At 41.9% G+C, this 26988-nt stretch overlaps 1 protein-coding gene across 5 annotated transcripts in view; it reads left to right on the forward strand.

Moving 5' to 3' along the window:
• The window catches only part of LOC149523542 (uncharacterized), a 929974-nt gene that overhangs the window by 54062 nt on the left and 848924 nt on the right, over positions 1-26988 (forward strand). Inside the window, exon 3 of one of the 5 annotated variants that reach the window (XR_016350704.1) lies at positions 6749-7093. The exons of the other annotated variants lie outside the window; for them this stretch is intronic. The gene's annotated coding sequence lies outside the window, so the exon portion shown is untranslated. Of the gene's footprint in view, positions 1-6748; positions 7094-26988 lie in introns of those variants that run through there. 5 annotated transcript variants of the gene reach the window in all.

The raw sequence follows: 26988 nt of genomic DNA on the forward strand, positions 1-26988 counted from the left end.
CCCTTGTTCACACTCACTCAGAAGTTTGTGGTCAGTGCAGCCACCAGTATGTCTCTACATATCGCTATATTGATTTTGAATGCAATCTTAGATGTAACTGTGCAGCAGCATATGTTGTTTGGTTCTACTCTGCTTATGCCAAATGGTGCTCAGGAGAATTACTTGTTTAAAAAGTACCATAAACTTCACTTACATAACATACTGCACATTAAAGAAATAGCCAAGTCTCCACTCGTGTAAAATGGTCGTGACTCTTCAGCACGTCTATGGACCTGCCACAATTTTACATCAGCTGAAAATATGCCCTTCTGGATGTGATCCCAAATCTGTGTAAATCAGCGGATACTTGCCTGTTGCCATAAATGGGCTTTGGATCCGACCCTGAGGGTACAAGCCAGAATAAGCGTGCACACTAGAGATCTGTGCTGCAAAATTTAAAGCTCCGACCAGTGGGAGAGGTGGTGTATAGCTGCGCTGTCCAAGAGGTATTGTTTCTCAGATTGTCACTGTTATTCCCTTCTGCTCTCATGCCAGGCAAGTAACTGATTTCACATCTTCTCCACTGCTGCCTGGTTGGTGTAAAGATTCAGTCCACTTCCTGCCTTCTTCCAACCCATTTATTTCCATAACTTGTGTGCAGATGCTGCTCTCTTTCCCACTTATCGATAGCCCCAATCTGGGAGAGTCCACTATGGCTATGCAGTGGGTGGCCATGCCTAGGAGGGCCTTATTCCTATACATGATTGCATAGGACCTAGCTGAGTGTTACATCTGTAGCTGGTTCCTCTTGTCAGCTGCACCTGAAGGAAGCTGGTTCAAAAGAGACTGTGCTCACTCCATGGGTGCTGACAAAATTATTAGAGAGAAGAGAGCTTGTCATACAAGCACTCAGTCAGTAGGAGAGGAAGAAGGGTTTAGGGGTTATGGTACTAGCCCGGAGCTTGGAATATCTGAGTTCAGTTGGTGGCTCTGCCACAGCTTTCCTGTGGGACCTTAGTCAAATCACTTGAGCCTTGGTTCCCCAGCTGTAAAAGTGGGATAACAGCACTTCTTTACCTCACAGGGGAGTTGTGCAGATAAATGCATTAGGTTATGAGGTGCTCAGATACAGTGGTAATTGTGGGGGAAGGGTGTGTAAGTCTCTAGTAGGGGTTCCAAGGTTTTGTTTTTGGCAAGCTGGGAGCATTGCAGCAGAAGGACAAATCATTTCTTGGATATATCTATTGTGTATATTGCGATAGCTCCTAAGGACCCCAAAAAAGACTGAGGTTCCATTGTGCTAAGTGTTGTGCAGACACTTGAAGTACCCAGCATTCCCTCACTTGTGCTCCCAGCCCTTTTTGGCCCGAGGTCTCTAGGCTCAAGCACTGGGTCTGAATTTGCTATTATACCTATGTAAAAATGAATGGATGCCATATAAGTCCCTGATATAGTAAAGGTATGGTGGCCAATTAGACTTTGAAATAGTTTTAGTAGAGACAAATAAACATACAAGTTGATTCATGTGTATTCCAAGTGATAAGAAAAATGAGCGACTGTACTTGAGCAATAGTTTGTGGCCTAATATTTCAGGACTGCTTTATGACAGGTGTGCAGCAGAGGTCAGTTAAGGTTGTGCTGTCAAGGTTAAACTTTGGCAGTTTATGGCTTTTGACTGCCAATCTATATAACCCTTACATGATGTTATTATGTAGCTTCATCATACAGAATAAGTTTAGCGTAGAAATTTATATAGTTTGTGTGTGTGTGTGTGTGTGTGTGTGTGTGTGTGTGTGTGTGTGTGTGTAATAGTAAATGCTCTGGATTGAGTTTGTGAATATTCTTTGGAGAAAGCATCACAGTGGTCAGAGATAGGAAAGACCTTAATAAATCAGCCAGACCATCTCCTAGCTAATGAAGGATGGTTCCCTGTAAGTACATTTCCCTTTATGTTGTCTAGTCTAATTTTAAAAATACCAAAAGATGGGGCTTTCACCGCTTCCCTTGGGAGGTTGCTCCACAGTCTAATAAATCTTGCTGTCCTATTTTACATTTTGCAGTGCCATTTATTTTGAAGCTAAGGTACAACAGTCAGACAAAAGAATTTGAAACGACTGAGCTTTTGTCTAAAATTCTTACAGAAATGTATTAATATTTTTCAAGTGTGCAAAGCAAAACTCAAATAAGTTGACTTCGGACACATTTCTACTTTACCTGTACAGGCTGTTACAGACCAAGAAGACAAAATACCATTGATGGAGGGAGAAACTATTCCCAATTGCTTGAATTAGAATTCTATGGGACTGGGTGAAACCTGCCTGTCTTGGTTAAAAAGAAATTTCACCCAGGCTACTTTGTTAGACCTCGCTGAGGGCTTGTGTACACCACGGAGAAGTTTGATGCAGTTGCAGTCAATCTTCCAGGGTTGGAATTAGTGGATCTAGTGAAGACCCACTAATTTGAACCGAGAGGGTGCTCTTGTCAGTGCCGGTAGTCCTGTTCCTCGTGAGGAGTAAGGAAAGTTGACAGGAGTGTTTGCGCCCATCTATCTCCTGCGCCAAAATGCAATTTAAGATACTTTGTCTCTGGCTATGTAATTAATGTAGCTGGAGTTGCGTATCTTAAGTTGATATTCCCTTTTAGTGAGGACCTGAGACTTAAAAGCCAATAGACTTACATTTATGGGCATTTAAAAATAATGATTTTTTTTTCTCCACAGGTATATTAGAATTTTTTCCTATCAATTGGCAAGATAGCTAAATTTACAAACTTAGTAAGCTAAACAATCCTTTATGAAGTAACTCAAAGTAATTGAGGGGCTCTGTGTAGCGCTTACATGATCCTCAGTAGAAGGCTGCCAGACATGTTGAATAGATCTATGTCTTTTTTAAAAAAAACAAACAAACTACAAAATACAGGCACTTGTTACTGGAATGTGACTTTAAGGTTGACATATTGGCTGTGTCTACGCTGCACTGTAAACTCAAAATACAAACTGCGTAGCTTATTTCAAGTTTATTTTGAAATAGGCTATTTCGAAATTTGGTGCTATTTATACAGCACCAAATTTTGAAATAAGGGATGTCTCAAAACAGCGCTTTAACATTTGTGGAATGAGGGTTTCCAGAGCCGAAATAGCACACACGTTATTTTGAAAAATATTTTGAAATAACGGGTGGCTTGTGAAGACATGGGATATCCTGAAATAACTTTGATGTGTAGACATACCCATTAAGTAGCAAGACAGGTAACCTCAGAAGTTAAGGTTGCTTCTTGAATGCTAACTGGGTCATGATACAGGCCAACTTGAAGAACATTGCAGCACTACAAAAGGCTGATGGGAAGGAGAAAGAAGGTTGCAATCATTTATGCAGGGAAGTCACATGGAAAAACTATGGACCAGCCAGAATTTTTGAGATGAGCACCCACATTGTAAAGTCAGAGAATCTCAGCTAGGAAAAGTGCAGGAGAGCATCTCTCAATGTAATATTCCAGGAAGAAAGGAAATAGGCCAAAGCAAATTTTAAGTCCTGAAAAAACAGGCTCATAAAAATGCAGCAAAAATGTATATAAAACAAAGGGCAAATCAATGAGAGAAGAGATGAGAAAATGTAGGGATAACATCACTTAAAAAAAACCCTGGAGCACTTTATCAACCCAGCAAGGTTCTGACTGGTAAACTTATACCAATCAGAGGGCCAGTTAAGGATAAACTAACAAGGGAAGACCTTAGAAGGGGGGAAAATCCCCAAAGAGAGCAACAAGCGTTTTATCACCTCTATTTGTCCCTGTCATAGAGAAAAAGTGCTACAACGCAGGGATTGTACATAGGAACATAAGAATGGCCATTCTGGGTCAGACCAAAAGTCCATTTAGCCTAATATCTTGTCTTCCAACAGTGGCCAATGCCCCAGAGGGAGAACAAAACAGGGAATCATCAAGTGATCCCTCTCCTATCATCCATTTCCAGGTTCTGACAAACAGAGGCTAGGGACACCATTCCAACCCATCCTGGCTAGTATATATTGATGGACCTAACCTCCATGAATGTATCTAGTTCTTCTTTGAATCCTGTTAAAGTCCTGGTCTTCACCACAACCTCTGGCAAGGAGTTCCACAGGCTGACTGTGTGCTGCATGAAGAAAAACTTCTTTTTCTTTGTTTTAAACCTGCTACCTATTAATTTCATTTGGTGACCCCAATTTCTTGTTATGGGAACAAATAAATAACTTTTCCTTATGCACTTCTTCCATACCTGTCATGGTTTTATAGACCTCTGTCATATCCCCCCATAGTCTCCTCTTTTCTAAGTTGAAAAGTCCCAGTCTTTTTAATCTCTTTTCAAAATGGCACCCGTTCCAAATCCCTAATCATTTTGTTGCCCTTTCTAGAACCTTTTCTAACGCCAAGAGAGCCTTTTTGAGATGAAATGACCACATTACAGTATTCAAGATGTGAATGTACCATGGATTTATATAGAGGCAGTAAGATATTCTCTGTCTTATTCTCTATTCCTTTTAAAAATGATTCATAACATTCTGTTTATTATGGTATGGCATAAGAGTACACTAGAGGATCTAGAGTTTGCTGATGCCCTAGCCATACTGATGTGCAAATAAAAACTGAAAGAAGGCAGGGTTAACAGGCAGTTATAAGAGGAACAAACCCTGACAATCTAATGACAAGTCCAACACATTCAACTCAAGCATTACATCAGAATGCAAAGGAATAAAAGAGGTGAGTCAACTGACATACTATTACATATATGTACAAGCCACGGAGAGTGTCCAAAGGAAACTGTGTAAAAGGAGCAGCTGCACTGGGCATCTTAAACAGTATTTGCTCATTGAAGATCTACAATTTACAGTCCAAACTGAATCTTAAACTGAAATGTTATTTCAGCCCTTAGCATATGGATGTGAATACTGGAAATCAACCAACGCTCCATGAAAAATGCCTCTGAAAGCAAATGCCTTGGCGTAGGTACTAGAACTAGGAATGCTGTACCCCTAGGCTTAAATGACATCCATCATATACAGGGTTTGCTGTTGGGTTCAGTGCTTTTCAGCACTCCATGCCTCAGGTATTAAATGGAATGAATTTCTGGCACATCTTTATATTTGTGTTCACTGATCCCATATCTCCAATTATCCAGAAGAAAAGATGGAAATATCTGTGTATTGAGAATGAAGCCAAAGGATTTGTTGTGGCATGCATAACATTGGGCAGCAGATAGAACAGGCAAAAGGGATTGATGGAAAGAATCCACTAAACAGTACTTAGGCCTGGTGCATGCTAGAAAATGAGATGGGTTAACTACATTGGTAAGGGTGTGAAATGCACAACCCTGAGCAACATAGTTAAGCCAATTTAAATCACCATGGCAACCAGTGGTAGGCAACCTGTGGCTCATGGGCTACATGAGGCCCATCAGGATTCTATCTGTCGCCCATGAGACGTTTTGTTTACCGTTTCCCATGCACAGAGTTGTCAGATTCCTATGATTTCTGCCCACGTAGTTTTTTTCCTACTAGTATTACTAACATGACATGCACGTAAAGCAAGAGCACATGAAGTGAGGTGCGTGCTGATTGTGCATAACGTGGTCTGCGAGAGCCGTATACCCCAGTCAAAACGCTGCTATGGTTCAAACAGCACACCCCACAAATCATAGGTTTGCAAGCACAGTAAGCAAAACCACCCTGGCCTGGAAGATTGTCTCGGTTACAACGATCTTGAGAGCCAGTCCTGCAACCCACTCGCTAGCCTAGTTTGCCCTTCACTGATGTAGATGGCGCTAAATTGACAGAAGGAGTCTTCCCTCCGCTTGGCCATTGGCTCTTGGGAAGGTGGATTCTCTAGGGTGATGGGAGAAATCCCCCTGTTGGCATAGGTAGTGTCTACACTGACATGCTACAAGAGCACAGTGGTGCATAGATGTTTTAGCAAAGAACTTTGTGGACACTATATGAAGACCCAGCAAAACACAGCATACTGTTTGATATGCAGCAAGGAAACATCCATATCTTTCAGAATTAGCAATTCCTATAGGCTTACATGAACTGTCCAACTGCAATGACATAACTTTTTTAAGCTTGTGTGAAATTGTAAAAAATATATTGTGAAGTTTTCAGCAGTTTCATTTTTATCTATTTACATGCTTGCAACACTTCCCAAACACACTCAGCAATTTCTACTGCTGAAACATTCAAAAATTCACGTTTTAGTAAAGAACTCTTTGCAAGCGTTTTGCAAAAACAGGACCAGTTTTGAGGTCTCCGTGTACTGTAAAACAGTGGAAGAGAGTACATCTGAAGGGCAAGAGAAAGAAGAGAGATTTTTCAGCAATTGGTCAGGAGATAGGGAGAGGACAGTATACATGAGGAGCTCATATGCACTTGTCAAATCCTGCCGTCTGATTTTTTTTCACCACTTTTTTCCATTGCTTTCCTTTTCTAGTATTGCTCTCCAGAAATCTAGAGTCCATACAAAGGCTTGCTCGCAAAATTAGTGTTTTTATGTAATATGCTGCACCTCTGCTTGCTTGGCTGGCCTTGAGAACAGACTCGGCTTTGATCTATGGGTGGAGCTCACGAGGACATTTATTGACAAAAGTTCTAAACACCCACCGCCTACATTTGGGACAAGCCATCCCTGAAGGACAATGAGGGACGAAGACGCAGACGGACCACGAAGACTGACGAGGGACCAGGTCAGGGGGAGCATTGGCTTCTTGTACCGGATGGACTGTGCCTAATTTTTGTTTCAGGTAGACCACCCGACGGAAGACGATGCAGGATGGACCGCACCGCGGGGGCCTGTTCCACTCATGGACTTTTGAATTGTGTTAGAGACAAAGGCTCTATTTTCCTTTATGGGTGGTGCCCCCAAGGACATTTATGGACTATGCCTTAAATACTTCTCCCCCCCCCAATCCAGAACAAGGCAGGTTTTGCCTGTTGCTTTTACACCTTCTGTGCTTGCTTGTTCTCGCTGTAACCCACCCTAGACCCCCAGATTCACTGCAGATTATCTTGTTACATTTGTCTTTGCTTTCAATTTGTTTTAAACATTCACTTAATAAAACTCTTCTATTTAAGAGGAGGTATTTTAGTTGCCAGTCCTTAAATCCCTAATCCAAAGCCTTTTGATGTCAATGGGAGTCTTTCCTGTCACTCAGTGGGCTTTGGATTAGGCTTCAAGGGCTCCTGCAAGGATGGCGTTGTAGGATTGTGTTTATTGGCTGAAAGTCTTCACTGCTAAATTGAAAGGCTGAAGTCCTGGACACCTAGAGACAGATTTCTTAAAGGCACGTAGGCACTTAATGGATTTTCAAAAGCATGTAGGTGTCTAAAAATCACTATTAGGCACCTTGATGCTTTCTGAAAAATTCCCGAATTGTTGTCCCTTTTCAACCTAAGCAGCTGGTCAAAGTCAGGGCCCTGGTGATGTTCCAGTTGGAACTGGAAATCAGTGACATTTTATTTTTTTTAATGCAGTCTTGTTTATGTACAAGAAATATAGCAAGTCCCTGCTCCTGTGAATGCAAGAGGAACCAAGAACAAAAGGAGCAGTTTCTTATCTCCCAATGTTTTTATCCAACAAAGACCCCAAAGCAATCTTTAGCTTTTTCCAGGAACACACCGTGATCACTGTCTACTTCGTGGCTTTCTTGCTTTCTTCCTCTCCTCCCCCGCCCCCCCCCCCCCCCCCACTTCTGCTGCTTTCTCTTCCTGTCCTGTACTTGGTTTGATTTTCTTCTCCCTCCCACCCCGGGTCACAATAACTAGTGGAACTCTGTGCCCACCTGGTGCTAGTTTCTGGGCAGATTCCATTAGGCCTTGTTTTAGGTATGGTCCCTTAAGTGTTTCTTGCAGCCTTTCTGAAGTGAACGGCCGTTGGGTTGAATGAATCAGTTTTAACTTGATCCACACTGCGCTTTCACCTAGCTCCCATCAAAATCTCTGAAAACCTAGCCTATGATGCCTACTGAGTGATCCCAAAGAGGAGGAGGTGGACTGTGGTTGTAAGGAAGGAAGAAAAAGATGGGGCTTATTTGTAGGTTGGAAAAAAACAGCTTTAATATTTAAAATAACGTCTAAAATTGTTGCCGCAGTTTGTGCTTTTTCAAGAGTAGCACGGTTTGTGTATTGATTCGGAGTGAATGTTGTTTCGATGGCAGTGCCACATCAGGTGCGTTTTAATATGGAAGGCAGCGCCACTACACAAACTGTCTTGGTGCCTCCAAATATTCCAGAAGATGTATTTATGTAGGCTACGGTTTTTGAAGAAATCTAGAGCTGTTATGGACCCAAATCCATCATGTCTATATAAAAGTGAACTATCTGATTCAAGCACCCGGCACATTGCATTTCCTCTGTAGATCCAGGAACTTATTTTCTTGCAAGGGTCCAAGTTTTGCCATTTGATCCATGTAAATGTTTTTTAGCCCACAGTGATGTATCAAAAGCAATATAGTCCATGGACTTCAGCCTAGCTATCTAGAATTTGGCCTTTTTATAGGCTATCAAATGATCCGCTCTTTTTGACAGCCATTAAAGGCACTTATGTGGCATTGCAGGGTGTTTGCTGCTATAATTGGTCTTCAGGAAAAAGCAGACCAGGTAGATAGCCCATTTTCTATTAAAGCATTTTGTGAACTTCCAAAACCTGGTAGGGAGGGACCTTTTGGACTCTGAAAGCTTCTAAATTATAAATTGTTGGCCTAATAAAAGGCTATCTCTCATATCCTGCCTGCTGAACTGACTTGTAGACTTTGACAACACGGTAAATGGTCTGCTCAACAGTGCTGATGCACTGCAATGTCATTTAACTGCAAACAACTTAGAGGCACTTCCAAAGGGATTTCATGGCCAGTTTCCTTCATATCAGTTTCCAAACATTTATGAAAATTGCCATCTTCAATAACCATTTGTAAAAGACGGCAGATGAGCTAGACAAAACTGCAAACGTTATGCAGATGGTTACAAATCATTTTCTGGCTCACTGCAAGTATTTGCAAACGGCCGGGAGATACTTTGCAATACATAAATATATTCGTAGACAATTTTGTCAGCCTCCTTTTGATACTGATGGATAAATCAGAGGTACAGTTTTAAAGGCTGCTGTTACAGTTTTCATAAAATCATAGGACAGGAAGGGACCTCACGGCAGGACCAAGCACCATCTAGATCATCCCTGGTAGATGTCTATCCAACCTGCTCTTAAATGTCTCCACTGAGGGAGATGCTACAACCTGTCTAAGCAATTTATTCCAGTGTTTCACCACCCTGACAGTTAGGAATTTTTTCCTGATCTCCAACCTAAACCCACTTGCTGCAGTTTAAGCCCATTGCTGCTTGTCCTATCATCAGAGGCCAAGGAGAACAATTTTTCTCCCTTCTCCACAATGACCCCTGGATCCCTCTCTGCACTCATTTCCCATTTTGTATATGTGCTGCTGATTGTTTCTTTCTAAGGGAATATTTAACATTTGTCCTTATTGAATTTCATTCTGTTTACCTCAGACTGTTTTTCCAGTTTGTCTAGATCATTTGAATTAATATTGTATCATCCTAAGCACTTGCAACCCCCTTTGGATGGTATCATCTGCACACTTTATAAACATACTCTGTGCCATTATTTAATAATTAATGAAGATATTCAACAGAACTGGTCCCCAAACTGATCTCTTCAGAACCCCACTCATTATGCCCCTCAAGCATGACTGTGAACCATTGATAACTACTCTCTGGGAATGGTTATGCAACCAGTTATGTACCCATCTTGTTTGCATTATTCCATCTAGGTTGCATTTCCCAAGATAGTTAATGAGAAGGTCATGTGAAACCGTATTAGAAGCCTTGCTGAAGTCTAGATTTACCACATCTACCACTTCCCCCCCGTCCACAAAGCTTGTTATCCTATCAAGGCTATCAGGTTGGTCTGACATGATTTGTTCTTGACAAATCCATGCTAACTATTACTTACCACCTTATTATCTTCTAGTTGTCTGAAAATAGATTCTTTAATTATTTGCTCCATTATCTTTCCTGGTAAGAAGTTAAGCTAACTGGTCGGTAATTCCCTGGGCTGTCCTTATTTCCATTTTTATAGATGGGTGCTATATTGTCGGTTTTATTAAAATGCTGGGAAATTAATTGGTTGTTTATATCAAATCCTAAGGTTTTTTTTCTCTTAGAAACATAAAAGTGTCTGGAGCAATAGCATGAACAGTCATAAAATATTGTTTACAAATGCCTGTTGCCTTTTTACAGATTGTAGCCAATTGTATTCAATGGGAGAGGCTTCTAGGAGGCTAGAGCAGAGGGATATAGAATCATAGAATACTAAGACTGGAAGGGACCTTGAGAGGTCATCAAGTTCAGTCCCCTGACCCCATGGCAGGACCAAATACTGTCTAGACCATTCCTGATAGACATTTATCTAACCTACTCTTAAATACCTCCAGAGATGGGGATTCCACAACCTCCGTGGGCAATTTATTCCAGTGTTTAACTACCCTGACAGTTAGGAACTTTTTCCTAATGTCCAACCTAAACCTCCCTTGCTGCCGTTTAAGCCCATTGCTTCTTGCTCTATCCTCAGAGGCCAAGATGAACAAGTTTTCTCCCTCCTCCTTATGACATCCGTTTAGATAGCCGTTTTCAGGTATCATGTCCCCCCTCAATCTTCTCTCTTCTAAACTAAACAAACCCAATTCTTTCAGCCTTCCTTCATAGGTCATGTTCTCTAGATCTTTAATCATTCTTGTTACTCTTCTCTGGACCCTCTCCAATTTCTCCACATCTTTCTTGAAATGCGGTGCCCAGAACTGGACACAATACTCCAATTGAGGCCTACCCAGCACAGAGTAGAGCGGAAGAATGACTTCTCATATCTTGCTCACAACATACCTGTTAATGCATCCCAGAATCATGTTTGCTTTTTTTCAACAGCATCACACTTCTGATTCATATTCATAACCCCTAAATCGCTTTCTGCCGTACTCCCTCCTTGACAGTCGCTTCCCATTCTGTATGTGTGAAACTGATTGTTCCTTCCTAAGTAGAGCACTTTGCATTGTCTTTTTTAAACTTCATCCTGTTTAGCTCAGACCATTTTTCCAATTAGTCCAGATCATTTTGAATTATGACCCTATCCTCCAGAGCAAGGAGGTAAGGAGTAGAGGCATGTTCCCGCGTGGCCTAGTGAATAGGGCTCCCACCTGGGGAGGACACAACCCCTCCCAGTTTGGTATCATCTGCAAACTTAATAAGCATACTTTCTATGCCAATATCTAAATTGTTGATGAAGATTTTGAACAGAGCAGGTCCCAAAACAGACCCCTGCAGAACCCCACTTGTTATACCTTTCCAGCAGAATTGTGAACCATTAATAACTACTCTCTGAGTATAGTTAGCCAGCCAGTTATGCACCCACCTTATAGTAGCCCCATCTAAGTTGTGGTTGCCTAGTTCATTGATAAGAATATCATGTGAGACCGTATCAAACACCTTACTAAAGTCTAGGTATACCATGTCTACCGCTTCTCCCTTATCCACAAGACTCGTTATCCTATTAAAGAAAGCTATTAGATTGGTTTGACATGATTTATTCTTTACAAATCCATGCTGGCTGTTCTCTATCACCTTGCCACCTTCCAAGTGTTTACAGATGATTTCCTTAATTACTTGCTCCATTATCTTCCCTGGCACAGAAGTTAAACTAACTGGTCTGTAGTTTCCTGAGCTGTTCTTATTTCCCTTTTTATAAATGGGCACAATATTTGTCCTTTTCCAGTCTTCTGGAATCTCTCCTGTCTCCCATGATTTTCCAAAGATGATAGCTAGATGCTCCAATACCTCCTCTATCAGCTCCTTGAGTATTCTAGGATGCATTTCATCAGGCCCTGGTGACTTGCAGGCATCTAACTTTTTTAGGTGATTTTTAACTTGTTCTTTTTTTATTTTATCTTCTAAACCTACCACCTTCCCACTAGCATTCACTATGTTAGGCATTCCTTCAGACTTCTTGGTGAAGACAGAAACAAAGAAGTCATTAAGCATCTCTGCCATTTCCAAGTTTCCTGTTACAGTTTCTCCCTCTTCACTGACCAGTGGGCTTACCCTCTTCTTGGTCTTCCTCTTGCTTCTAATGTATTTATAAAAAGTCTTCTTGTTTCCCTTTATTCCCGTAGCTAGTTTGAGCTCATTTTGTGCCTTTGCCTTTCTAATCTTGCCCCTGCATTCCTGTGTTGTTTGCCTATATTCATCCTTTGTAATTTGTCCTACTTTCCATTTTTTATGTGACTCCTTTTTTATTTTTAGATCATGCAAGATCTCGTGGTTAAGTCAAGGCGGTCTTTTGCCATATTTTCTATCTTTCCGACGCAGCGGAATAGCTTGCTTTTGGGCCCTTAACAATGTCCCTTTGAAAAACAGCTCTCCTCAGTTGTTTGTCCCCTCAGTCTTGATTCCCATGGGACCTTACCTATCAGCTCTCTGAGCTTACTAAAATCCACCTTCCTGAAATTCATTGTCTCTATTTTGCTGTTCTCCCTTCTATCCATCCTTAGAATTGTGAACTCTATGATTTCTTGATCACTTTCACCCAAGCTGCCTTCTACTTTCAAATTCTCAATCAGTTCCTCTCTATTTGTTAGGATCAAATCTAGAACAGCTTCCCCCAGTAGCTTTTTCAACCATCTGAAATAAAAAGTTGTCTCCAGTGCAGTCCAAGAACTTATTGGATAGTCTGTGCCCCACTGTGTTATTTTCTCAACATATATCTGAATAGTTGAAGTCCCCAATCACCACCAAATCTTGGGCTTTGGATGATTTTGTTATTTTTTTTTAAAAAAAAGCCTAATCCACTTCTTCCACCTGGATAGGTGGCCTGTAGTAGACTCCAAGCATGACATCACCCTTGGTTTTTAATCCCTTTTAGCCTAACCGAGACTCTCAACACTTCCGTCTCCTATGTCCATCTCCACCTCACTCCAAGTGTGTTCATTTTTAATAGATAAGGCAACACCTCCTCCCTTTTTTCCCTGTCTATCCTTCCTGAGCAAGCTGTACCCTTCCATACAAACATTCCAGTTGTGTGTTATCTCACAAGTTTCTGTGATGCCAACAAAGTCATAATTGTACTTATTTATTAGCAATTCCAGTTCTTCCTGCTTATTACCCATACTTCTTGCATTTGTATATAGGCATCTAAGATACTGATTTGACCTTGCCTCCACGGCAAGGATATACAGGAGCAAGGATGCCAACACTATGCATGAGGCTTTCATTAACTTCCATGTATGTCTGGATCAGACCCTTAATGAATAACCCAGTATCAATATCTTTGTAGCTGGCTATTGGCTTCACAACGACAATGGCAGATAGAAAATAAGCATTGTGCCTATTACTATGCCTTCTATACAAGGATCTTCACTTTCTTTAGGACACAATTCAACAGGAAGTGCAGGGGCTGAGGTCTGTGATTAAATCATCCCCCAGGTATCTGAGAAGTCATTGGGTGCTTCTGTAAATTTTGACTCATGCACTCAATGGTACAGCTAGAAATACATCCCCTATCTCTTCTGAGTACTAGTTCTGTGCCTTCATGAAAAGCCCATCACAGGTAATATCTTTCCATTTGCAGAGGGAAAGAGAGCCTGATGTATATCATTTTTCTCTTCAGTCCCCAGGAGCACACTGCTTGCCTTATTATTAAGAGAATGACCTTAATCTCCTGTACCTGGTAAGATGGGAAAACTGACATCTCCCCGATAAAGATATTACTGGATTTCTTACTGTAATTTAGTTTCAGGTGCCCAAGTGCACACCTTTAGCCCTGTCTTTTGCAGCCTTTATGCTCATCAAATATAAAATGTAAAAACCTTTAGGGGCTTTGAAACAGCTTTAAAAGAACTGATACAGGAACGTGATTAAAAACAAACAAACCGTAATTAAACTGAATGCATTGGTGCACTTGGTAAAGAGGTTAACGGCATCTGAGAAAAACCAAATAAACAGAACATCTCACTGCAGGAAGCCTTTTCTAAATGGATTTTATTTTAGTCTCAGAAAAAGCTTCTTTAGAAACAAGGAAGTAGGTGATCTTGGGGTTTTAATATGTCTTTAATTGGGATGACAAGGTGGTTCGGTAAACAAATAATCCAATCGGATAGATCCTTTGGGCTAACTGTTCAAAGTGTTTAAAAACAAGTATATGCACACACATTGCATATTAAAAATGGGGATTGGTGTGAGCACCTCTTCAGAGTAGTTTCCTTCTGAATCCCTGGCTGGGTCACAGGTAATATTTGTGGTGCCTGATTTGATTGTGAATGCATTGATTTCTTATTAGAAGAAGCTATAATACAAGTGAACTTACTATAGTTAACAGTGAGCACAGGCTAAGTTATTGTCAGTATCAGCTGAAAATGCCATGGTTTGCCTGTTTATTTCGGTGTCCAGAAACAATCTGTCCCAAGGCTACAAGAAGTCAAAAGCAGAGCTTGAATCTTGCATACACCACGGAAACATAGGAGTGTTTTAGATTGCAAGAAGAGGTTTATCCAATGAGCTCAGATGCAATTAGAGAATCCACTGATTGGTAAGCTGCCTACGAGGAAAAGAGGAGTAAGCAAGCTAGGATGGAAGGCTACTCACCTTTGTATATGCTGAAGATGCTTTCATTTTCTGCATTGCAGAGAAACCCTGGCAAATGGATTTTAAGAGTGTGGACCAATCAGCTGCTTGGATAACTAGCTTTTGTATTGTTTATGTCAAGTGAAATTCTTTTGCCTTATGGTACTCCCTCTATCTAGCTTATGGATAAAAGTATCATTCCCAAATCCTCAGACACCACCGAGAGTAGGTTTTTATTCTAACAAATTATCAGCGTGTCTCACTGTTCTGTTGACATTTAGTGTTGCCAAAGCAGGGTGCGTATTTTGAATTTTAGTGCACAATCACTAAAAATTACTGACAACAATTAAAAGCTCATGTTAAAACAAGCTTTTGAGGGCACTTTGGAAAGAATAAGTTTCTTTTTCCTAATGGGTTAGTGCTATTTTTGTGACCCATTAATCAAGGTGGTAGCAAATATAACTGACAGACTGTGTTCATGACTTTGATTATCTACTTCAGCAGCTACCTCATGTGTTAATAGTTAAAAATATTCACTGAGTGGGAGACCACATGGTACCACATTCAACATATTAATAGTGCTATGTAATATATCCGTATAGCAAACACACAAAGCTGTGTATTCTTCCCCATCCTAAGAGACTTTCCCATTTCAATTTGATGTGCTTTGACTGACTCACTGACTCTGCAATGTGCTTAGTGATGCTTAAGCTGAAGGACACAATATAAAAGTAAATTGCATTGTGTTGTATTTGGAGTTCAGTAGATGGTAAATGGTAAACATTACTCTTAATGTAGTTTTGTTTTTTTCATAATAAAAGAGCAAGAGTAAAATAACTGGAGTCACCTTAACCTACTGACATTTAAAAAAATTTAATATTGGCAGAGATGAAACACAGTGTGTCGTGGTGCCCCTTTGCCTTTCTGGGCACTGAAGAAGTGAACCTTATTAAAGGGAGTGTCAAAAATGAAAGTGGTAGTCTTGTATGCGACATTTAGGAGAGGTTCTCTCACGGCTTTCAAGTCAAATGTAAGATGCTGGTTGTGACTTAGCAAGCTGATAAACAGCTTGGAATAGCCCTGCTACAGGGACCACCTCTCCCTTCATACCATACTGTTGCAGTTTGTGTTGGTGGAAGCTCCCAAGGGTGTTCTCTCAATTTGTAGAAAGGGAAACTGCTGACTGGAGATTCTCTATGAGGGTCATGGAGGCCTGAAATAGCTCCAAATGTCTTGATTTTCCAAACATTTTATCCGCTATTGCACGTTTGCAGGCTTAGGCTGGAGGGGAGGGAGACATTATTAACTATTGGCTATTAACTATTGGCTAGTGCTTTTGTTGACATGTAGCCTGATCTATCCACTGGAGTTGGTGGTTTTATTATAAAAGTGATGATGACTGAATGTTAAGACGACAACCAGGGCTGTCATAGCCTGGGACAGAGACTTCTGGATGCAAAGAAATAAAAAAAATCTCCGTCAAGCTCATTTGAACAATTGTAGAAATAGGATCTCTTAGCAAACAAAGAATTGTTTTCAAAGTTGGTTTTCTCTTCTGACAGGCCTTCATCAGGCTCAGAAAAATTTTCAAGAACCAAGTGTCGAGGAATGATCTTGGCAAATATTTTACAAAAACTATCCAGCATCTGATCAAAAGCCTAGTAAAATCAAAGGAAAGGCCCCTATAGATGTCCATGGGCTTTGGAGCATTCCTTATCTGAACAAAAGTAATTGTGTAGTGACTGCTTTACTGCCTGCTAGCCCCAATTCTGATACCCTTTTTTATGTGATTTTTCAACAGAACTGACTGAGTTAAGGTACCACACAAGTCAGAGTGCTGAACTAGGCCCACCACCCGGGGAGCAGAAAGGAGGGGGTAGTTGTCCTGGAGCCTGGTAATTCAGAGGGGCCCAGGGCTGCTTGGGCAATCCAGAGAGGCCCACCTTGGCTGTGGCAGTGACCATAGCCCCTAGCCCTTTAAATCACTGCCAGAGCTCCATGCTGTGGTCTCCGGGCAGCCCTAAGGGCTGGGAGAGGCACACCACATTCCAGGCAGGGCTGAGGGCTGCCTGGCGGTTGTTGTGGTATGCTTGGATGGCGCTGAGGACTGGCGGCTCAAGGCCCCACCCCTTCTTCCTGATGCCCCGCCCCTTCTGGAGCACTGAGCCTCCCCCCCACCTTGCCTAGGGGCCCACAAAGACTGTTGGCTCCCCTGGGCAGAACTGGCCCTTCCTGATGATGACCTCACTTCAACATTTCCTTGCAGTTACTTAAACAGGTCACTAGATGGCAGATGATAAATGCACAATATAAAGTAAAAAGCAAAAAGCTGGTTGGCTGGTGAGACTCCATTTACTTCAGGTGCTTCACTAGTACCCGAGGGAAACGTTAACTCTCACCATTGATGGAGAATTGCAGAGGATTGCTGGCTAGAGTAAATGTTGGAGATGAGTTACTTTAATATTATTTAGAAGTAACTACCAAAAGCTATTAAATACTTGTCCAGTAGAGAGGAAGACACTGTCCTGTCCTACAGAATAACTGTTATTGAGGTGTATTCTCATCACTACATGAAAAGATGTGTGCATCTTCCATTACCATTACTGGACCATTTCTCTGTACCCTGAGAGAGTGTATATTGTGTAATCATATGGAATGCCCTGAAGGTAGGAAGGCATAATGGGTTCTGGAGTTGCCTAGTTCATAGGGTATTTGCCTGAAGAGCACAGGGGGGTCAGTTCAAATCCCCTCTGCCAACCTAGGCAGCTACTGGGGGGCCAACACCTCTGATCCTAGAGATACCCCCCATGGTCTATGAAGAACATGCTCTTATTTCAAATGTTCATGGCTTGCAAAAGTTTCTTTTTTCTAATATTTGAACGAGAAAAGTTAATATTGGGATGTCTATAGTCCTAGGCTTGATTTCTCAATAAAACAAAGAAGAATGGAGCTATATGAAGCTCAGACAGAGAAACGTTTAATAGGCCAGAGGTTCACCAACTCTTCTACTATATGAATCACTTAAAGAAATACTCTCATGGTTTGCTTCTTAATCGCTGTCCCATTGCTGCTTTGTGCATTCTGCTAAGAAGTGCTGTGCACACCACTGTTATCCCAAGGAATATAACGGCCAGCCAGTCAATCCAGCGGCATAGCTGGTGAAGCTGTCTAGAGTGGCTCAGGAGTAAGATGCTAACCTCAGGGCAGACTGCTAAGAACCAGAGCATAAACCCCAAATTGGTTGAGAGTTTTATACTTAGAATTCACTAATCAAGCATCAAGTGTTAACTCCTCAGACACCATAACAGCCTAACCTCATGGTCAGAGACAGTTCTCTTGGGTACTCTGGTCTCTCTTGCCACCACGCAAGTATGCCTTTTTGATAGCTGGTTTCTTATGCCAATAAAAATAATAATAAAAAAATAATCACGGTAATATTCAAGTTACTTCCAGTCCTAAAAGACTAGTCTCTTACCCAACATCCATTGCACTTTAGATCTTGCACCAAATAAAACTCTAGTAGCCCCTCTTATAAAAGAATGATCCAATGTTTTATTAGCTAAGAAAAATAAATGAGTTGTTTACAAGGTTAAAACAGATAAACATACACACACATGTTGCAGGTTAGATTCCAAAAGGTGACAGAAGCTGCTGTAATATAGAAGTTCTGTATGAACATTAGGAGTAACCCAGGCTAAGCTGTTTGGGATTCCTTGCTTATGCTTGGAAATCTTGGCCACCCACTGTGTAGTACGTCTACACTGCACACTTATTTAGAAATAAGCTATTTCAGAAGAAATATTCCAGAATAGCTTATTTTGAAATAGCACGTCTATACTACGGGGAAGTCTCAAAATTAGTCTCAGGCAGGTTTCCCTAATGTGGACATGCTACCTCGAATTAGAGCCCCAAGAGGCACTGGGGAGGAGCTATTTCGAAATAGCAGCAGTGGAGTGTCCACAATACAGCTATTTCAGAATAGGCATTATTCCTTATGGAATGAGGTTTACAGAAGTTGGGATAAGCCATCTGTTATTTTGAAATAACTGTGCTGTGTAGATGCACCCCCAATGTCCAAGCAGCATGGACCCTGAGCTCAAGTTAGTGGGATGAGTTGATACGCATGTTTCCTCTTAGCGCGTGGGCGGTGCAAGCAATACAATTCACCAAGTCTTTGTTCATAACGAGGCATACAGATAGTTCGGAGTAGGCTTCCTAGTCCGAACTATCTAGTTCGTGCCGCGTGTAGCCGCGGGCACGGAGTCCGCACTAGCGGACATTTAAAAATGGCGGCGCCCGGCAACATGCAAATGAAGCCCGGGAAATTCAAATCCCGGGCTTCATTTGCAAGTTTGTATGACTACATTAACCACCCTAGTTCGAACTAGGGTGGTAGTGTAGACATACCCTATGTTAGGTAGGCCAGACTGCTTTCAGCTATGTCTCTGCCATTTCAGCTATGAATCTGTACATGTCATGCCTAGGGGCACCTGGTTTGCAAGGAACGCTCCTCCCCTCCCCCCAATGTTTCTAGGCCTTCATCCAAATTGGTTTTAAACAGTGAGGCTTCCAACTGCTTGCCTTGGGAGGCTATTCTGAAGTTAAATAATTTTACCACTTTAGGAATCCTAAATTATTCCTTTTGTTTATTATTCTCTAAGACTTTTTTTCTATCTTCCTTTGTACCATCCTAAGCAATGACTAACCCTAATATCATTCTTCTGCATTCATAAAGCATGCAGTTTGCAGGCAAGGAAATTGCAGGTCCTTTGCTGTAACAAAATACAGCTGCTGAGTGGTTTAACACAATGTTATTGATTGTAAAGCTGTGGTCAATTGAGTAATTTTCAGTTAGTTACAATGGGAGTTAGATGCTAAAGGTCATTTAACATTTTGCATATCACTGCGGAGAGACAGAAGACAGAAGAGGACATGTCAGTTGCCTTGCCAGTGGCAGCTAGGAATGTAAAATGCCTGATGCTAGTTCCTGTGGAAGAGAAATATACCACTTGAGTTGAATACAAATTTAGCAATAAATTTTCTTTGACGATGTGGGTCATTGCCCACAGCAGCTTATGCCCAAATAAATCTGTTAGTCTTTAAAGTGCCACAGGGCTTCCCTTTATTGTCAGGTGCACTGGTTATTTAGTAATTAGTTGCTCCATGTTTTGAAAGTTGTCGCAAGTATCCCTGCATGGTGAGTCCAGGTTTTTGTTAAAAGTTGCAAAGAAAAATGAGTTGTTTGTTCAATCCAAGTTGTTCATGGAGGAATCATCTTGAATATCGAGAAATATGAGAGTATTTAGTCGGATGAGACTTTCAAATGAAGAACTATTTTAGAAAAAGCAGCCCTTTTAATAACCTTGTTGACTTGGGCCACTCAAAGCCACTTAACTTTTGAGTTTCCTCAGAAGATGCTTCCATTTAAAGACATGTTGACCTACCAATCACTTCCCTAGGAATGCTGTGCGTTCTTTAAGCATCACACACATTTTTTGTAAAATGAATCAATGTTTTAGATTTAATGCTTTCCAGAGGACACTGAACCTTTTCCGTTTGGAGCTAGCATACAAACACCGAGCGAAAATAATCACAAATAGTATTAGTGAGGGTGATGATGAGCCTTTGACATTACAAATAATATAAAGCATCAAAAAACATTGGATGGAAAATGTATTAATAGAAAATGCACCGAATAGAGCTCTTCTCTGGACACTAGCCCATTGCATCTGTCAAACACATGACAACTTTAGAGACACCTTACTGATCCTAGGAACAGCGTGAACTACATTTGGACGACTGACTTGAATAAATAAAGGACTGTACCAGTTGTCATTGCTGGCAAAGGATCCCTCTAATCACACTTGCACAAAAGCTAATTTTAAGCATGTCTTGCTGGTTGACAGCAATAAAAAAGGCTTTTTGATATTATGCACCCTTTCTTTTCTGGATGGAAAAGAAAATTATTTTTCGGCAGGCTGTTAACCTACTAAGTCCTTCCTACATAGGACTTAACGATACCTCTTCGAGCAGTAGCAATGCTTGCATCTGAACAACCCAAACCAATAATTTTATTTAAAAAAAGACACCATAACACCGACACTTCTGTAGTCTCCTCTGTTTTTATTGTAAAAAGATTTTATGTCGTGGAAGGATTTTCTTCTTCCCAAGCAAGCTTATTCAGAAGCAGATCCCATCTGTTCTCAAGCCAAGAGTTTAGGTGGGTGACATTTGTTGTGTTTAAGAGTTCTTTCTCCCACAAAATACTAGTGAAGAATGACGTCTGGATTGAGCAGGCAGATTGACTTTTGGTCCATGAGTGAACCACCCATACTTCTTAAAAATTCATGTCCCCTTCTGCAGCTCTTGGGACGAGGTTGCTCACCATCCAGAATTGTCCTGAAATCTCCAGAAATTAAAGATGAATCTTTAATTAAAGATTGTCATGGGATGGAATCTCCAGGAATACATCCTGCCAAAACTGGCAACCCTACCCCAGGAGTTCTTCTCTAATGATGTTTTGCTTTTCCTTGGCAAATGTGTCTAGTCCATTCTTAATAGTTTGGGTCATGCTGTGGTTTATTCCTGTGTCATTAGTTTTAGGTTTATTTTTTAGCTTAGTAGTGTGTAAATTGTCAGAGCTGCTTGAATGCAATGGGTGAAATTGTGGCTCTTTTGAAATCAATGATAAAACTTTCATAGACTTCCAAAGGGGCAGGATCTCACCTAGTAAGCTGGATGGGAGCCTGCAGCTGGTGGATCAGTAATTTAACTGTTATGTCTGCTTTCCTCCAATGGGTGGCACAGGATATGTATTGGTTACAGGTTTATCCCGTTTCCCATGCACATTCCAAATCACCAGCACGTAGCAGGACATGAGTCTGTCGCTGCTCTGAAGAAGTCCAAGGGAGCAACTGCAATAGCAAAATTCTTTTGGCAATCTTGTGGATGACCAGGACATAATAGAAATATTGCTACAATTCAGTATAAAGACACATTCGAAGAGCTGTCCGTAGGCACAGAACTGCAACACTGGGAGAGTTGTTAGTTGCTTTTCAGGCACATTGGTAGAGTGGGTTGTGAGAAGCTACACAGTCACTGTTCATATTTACTGCGGTCAGTCTTTAATGTGTATATACAAATCCTAATTGGATTTTTAGAATGGATTATTCTTGTTTTATATTGCAGCAGGAATCCTTCCCCTCTAATTGCGGTATGTGTTTTGATCTGGCTTTTCCTTGGTTTGAATTGATATAATACATATAAATTGCCTTGTACCATCATAGTGTAAATTTTTATTATCTCGTTTTACTAGTTGAAATGTACAGTGTATTCAATTCTAATTGTGTTACAATATTTCCAGTGAATTTTCTTTGTTTTCAAAATTAAACGCTTTAATCACACAAAAATAATTGGATTTAGTTTGTATGATTCATAACTGTCACTAAGATGTGATTAAATTACATTTCCTTGAAGTGGACTATAACTAAATTGACCGTAAGTATTCTGATCAATACATGCATCGGAGAAGTAAAATCTGCCTTGAGACGCTGAGAGGTTTTTGTTTTGTTTTTGTTTAACTAAGATCTATATTTTAACTCAGGAAAAAATCCATTCACTTTCCCCAGCGGGTGAAATTGTTGACTGTGGTTGTGTTTAGAAACTGTCTCTGAGTAAAAAGTCCATATAAATGAATGGAATGTCACTTCAGCAATTAATCCCTTGTGCTTAATTTAAAACAGATAATGTTTTAAGAGCAGTGACTGTAAGAGCCAGATTAGAACAAGCTCAGCCCTAATAAATAAATGAAACGTTCCCATCACCTAATTCCATGCATGAGGCAGTTTCTGAATATCAAAAAGGACAGTTGTTTTTTCCACTTGTAAGTGCACAGTAGATCAGAACATTGCCCTGTCAGCAACTAATGTTTAAACCCACCTTTCACATAGATTTTTAAGGTCAGCTGGGAATGTTCTGATCGTGTGGCATGACCCCATACAAAGCTCAGGTCAGAGACTTCCACTCGGCCACTCGGTTATTTCTGCATCAAGCCCATAACTTCTGCTGGGAGTGAGAGCAAGAGAATCTCTTTTTAGAGAGACCTGATACTGATTTAAAGACTTCAAGTTGTGGTGAATCCACCTGGTCCCTACCTCAGTTGTGTTCCCTTTTAATCCTCCCCCCTGCCCCACACACTTTTGTGGAATGACTCTTGTTATGTGCATCCATATGGAAGTGAGGTATAACACCTCACCTTCGTATTTGTGCACATAACAGCATTCATATGGTAGGGCAGCGCTGAAGGGTTTGGAGTGTGGGAGGGGACAGAGAGTTGGAGATGAGGTTTCTGGCTGGAGATGCAGGCTCTGGGTTGGGACCGAGGGCTGAGGGATTTGGGGTGCAGACTGTCCCGGGGCTATGGCAGGGAGAAAGAACTCCACCCAGCTCCTCTTTCTGCAGCAGCACCTGGGCTGTGGGGGAGAAGCACTTCTCCCTCCTGGGGGTGAGTTGATGCCAGGAGAGGGAGGGGTGCCTCTCCCAAAGCCACGGTAAGACATGGCTGGGGCTGGCTGCAGGGGAGAGAGGTTCTCTTCCCCTGGTTGCACCAGAGTCTGGCCTGAGGCTGACTGTGGGAAGGAGAGCTCCCCTCCGCCAGCCATGTCAGATCCTGGCCACGCAGCTTCCCTAATGCCTGCTTAGAGCTTACTAGGTTGCTGCACAGGTTACAGGGTGCTCGGGTTGTGCCAATGGCTGATTACCTTCACTGCTAAAAATGTGCTTTATTTCCAGAGCTAGTTACATATTCCAGCTTCTGGACCCTCATGGTGTGATGCCCACACTAGCCTCTTACTGCCAGCTGGGCACGTCCTCCTCAGGAGGCTACCTCCAGCTGCAGAGGGGCAGTGTTGGGGACTGACAGTCAGGGCTCTCCGCTCCTCGGGGCTCCCCCCCAACCGCTCAACTGTGCTCCCACCCGCAGCGGAGGAGGGGGCAGCCACCCAGGCCTTCTCGCCTTCATTGGAGAGATCCATGCCTGGAGTCCAGTCAGCTGCTGAGGTCCCCAGGGGGAACAAGAAGCCAAGGCCCTAGGAAGCAGCAGGGTTTCCTGCATGGAGCCAGGGCCCCAGAGGCTCAACTCAGCCAGGAGCCTTGATGGCAGCCTGGCTTGGAGCGGAGATGGGGTCGCAGCCCCGCTCGGGAGCCAACTTTCTTACAAAAGTCAAATTGCCACGACTTTCAGCTGCTGGTGTAAGGAGCGCAGTGCCGGCATGAGTCTGGGAGAGGTAGCCATGTTAGTCTGTTTCAGCAAAAATGAAGAGTCCTGTGACACCTTAAAGATTAACAAATGTATCATTCAGGGCACAGGCTTTCATGGGATGTGGGTCACTTTGTCAGATGCATGAAGCGGACACTTCATTTTGACAGGGTTTATACATCCATCTAGAGATGGGAGTGTCACAGCCAGGCTAATGAGGCTAAGTCACTCGGTGGATGTGGCCCACTTCCAACAATTGATAAGAAGGTGAGATTACCTAAAAGGGAAAATTGTTTGTTCAGACCTGTTCCAATGGTGTCAAGTTTGCATGTGAGTTCCAGCTCCACAGTTTTACATTGCAATCGGCTTTTGAAGTTTTTTTTGCTCAAATAGGGCAACTTTCAAGTCTGTTACTGAGTGTCCAGAGAGCTGAAGTGCTCTGTTACTGGCTTTTTCGTATTACCTTTCTTGATGTCTGATTAGTGTCTTTTGCGCTGACACAGCCTGATTTGTCCAAGGTACATGGCAGAGGGGCTTTGCTGAAACGTGATGACATATAACTCATTTGTACATGTACAGGTGAATGAGCCCCTGATGGTGTGGCTGATGTGGTTAGGTCCTATAATGGTGTCACTAGGGTAAATGTGTGGACAGAGATGGCAATGGGGTTTGTTGCAGGGATTGTTCATGAGTTAGTGTGTGTGGTGTGTAATTGCTGGTGAGTATTTGTTTCAGATTGAGGGACCGTCTCTATGCAAGGACTGGCTTGCCTCACAAGATTTGTGAAACTGAGGGATCATCATCTAGGAGAGGTTGTAGATCCTTGATGTGTTGTAGAGGTTTTAGTTGGGGGCGGTAGGTATTGCCAGTGGCAATCTGTTGCTTTCTTTGTTGGATCTGTTCTGCCCTGGCTCTATCAATTTGTTTCTTCACTTCCCCACATAGGTATTATAGTTTTAAGAATGTTGGATAGAGATCCTATAGGTGTTTATCTCTGCACACAGATTGAAGCAAATGTGGTTGTATATTAGGGTTGTAGATAATAGATCGTGAGATGTGTTCTTGATGAAAGCTAGAGGTGTGTAGGTAAGTATACTGGACAGCAGGTTGCCTGTATAGGGTGGTGCTTATGTGTCTAACTACACTAACGTAAAGCCTATGCCTCTTGTAGAGGTGGTTTTATGATGTTGGCAAAGCAAGAGAGTTACATCGTCGGGAGGAACATTTCACTGTGCCGCCACTGTTTTGTTGACAACAGTTGACTTTAGTTGACCAAATTTTGTAGTATAGAGAAGGCCTATGCATGTTTTCCAGACCTTGAATTGTTGTTGCTGCTCTTTTGTGAATTCTTTCTAATTTCTTCAACCACATTTTTGGGGCATGAACGCTGGAACTGGACACGTTGTTTCAATAATGGGCACAGGTAAAAATGGGCCTATTTAGGCCGGCATGGAATACCAGCAAGAGCCAGCCGCTGGTAGGAGCCCATACATGGCTGACGTTAACGTGAAAGCACTTTAAGTTGCTTCTCCTTTTACTGCCCCCCCCCCCCCCCCCGATGCAGCCCTGCAGATAGGGTTGGGAGCCCTAGGCCATTCCGATCATCACTGGAGTCTTGGCTGCCTCCTCAGGCTGGCTAGGGAAGTCTGCCCTCAACCACAGCCTTCTACCCACAGCCCCGCCCCTTCCCGAGACCCAGAACCCCTCCCCCCCATCTTGCCAGGGACCCTGACATACTGCTAAGTCCTGGCAGTTACTTTTACTCCTAGTAATAGGCTCACAGATGCCACATGTAGAGGTAATATCACCTCCCTACTCCCATCTGATATTCCTCTGCTTACACTAGCTGAGTTTGTTCTCTTAATCATTTCACTCGTAATCACCCTAGAAACTCATGTTCATTTCTTTATCCACCATAATCCCTGCATACTGTTCAAAGATACTGCTTTCCTGGGTAAAGTTCCTGACTTTTGCGTGACCTGTAATTTTTTATCCTAGATGTAGGATCTTGCATTTGGCTATACTGAAAATGTATGTTCTTCAAAGAAGGCCAGTTTACCAAGCAATTCACATGTTCTGTATAATTGACCTGGTTTTATCATTTGCCACTCTACCAATGGTTATGCCATCTGCAAACTTTATCAGCAAGAACTGTATTTGCTTCCAGGTCATTGTTGAAGATACTGACTAGAACTAGTTCAAGAACCTGTGCGACCACCCCTAGAAATTCCCCAGTGGGATGGTGACTCTATTTATTTATCTATCATTTCTCAGCCATTTTAAAATCAATTTTATACATGTTCCCTTCATTTTTGTACTATGCTAATTTCTTAATCTGAATACCATAATTTACCAACTCAAATGCCTTATAGAAACCCATGAGGAAAACAGTCATTTTTATCGATAAAATTTGTAATCTCATAAAGTCAGGTTTGTTTGAGTAGACCTATGTTCCGTAAACCCCATGTTAATGTACACTAATTATGCTGACAATTTTTTTATTCTTTTATTCCATATCAGCTTGGATCAGCATGAGGCCAACCATCTGAATGGTTGACTTCCTCAACGTGGCCATGACTTGACATTGCATTTCATTGCATTGGTACCCAGAGATGTAAATTATGCTCATGCTCACATTGTGCTAGCTACTGTATGTACAAATACTAAGCATAGCAAGGACTGACTTTCCGAGACCTCAAACCTTCCTACTTCCAGGGCCTTTTTACCCATTTTGGGGCTAACAGACAAATGGACTGGCATTTGTCCAGAAATAATATCTGCTGCTGAACGAGTTCATATAGACGACATTTATATTGGACAATTGATATCTATGGGACTAAATTGCTTCTTACTGGGTATTACCTAGACTGGCTGTACATTTCATTAACAGTTTTGAAGACTGACTAATAATTAGTAATGCAATAATGTGACCCCCCTGCTGAATGACCTTCCAAGTGTACTGGAGTCTGCTTCTCAGGGGGGAAAAAAAATCCCACCATTATGATTGCTAGGAACTGGAACCATTGTTGGAAGTCTCACCAGGTGAAGCAAAGGTTGAATGAGCACAGAGATTAGTGAGGGACTGCCAGTGTATCAGGATCTGGTCCA

The sequence above is a fragment of the Pelodiscus sinensis genome, chromosome 15, assembly GCF_052426305.1.
Source record: "Pelodiscus sinensis isolate ZL-2025 chromosome 15, ASM5242630v1, whole genome shotgun sequence".
NCBI lineage: Eukaryota > Metazoa > Chordata > Testudines > Trionychidae > Pelodiscus > Pelodiscus sinensis.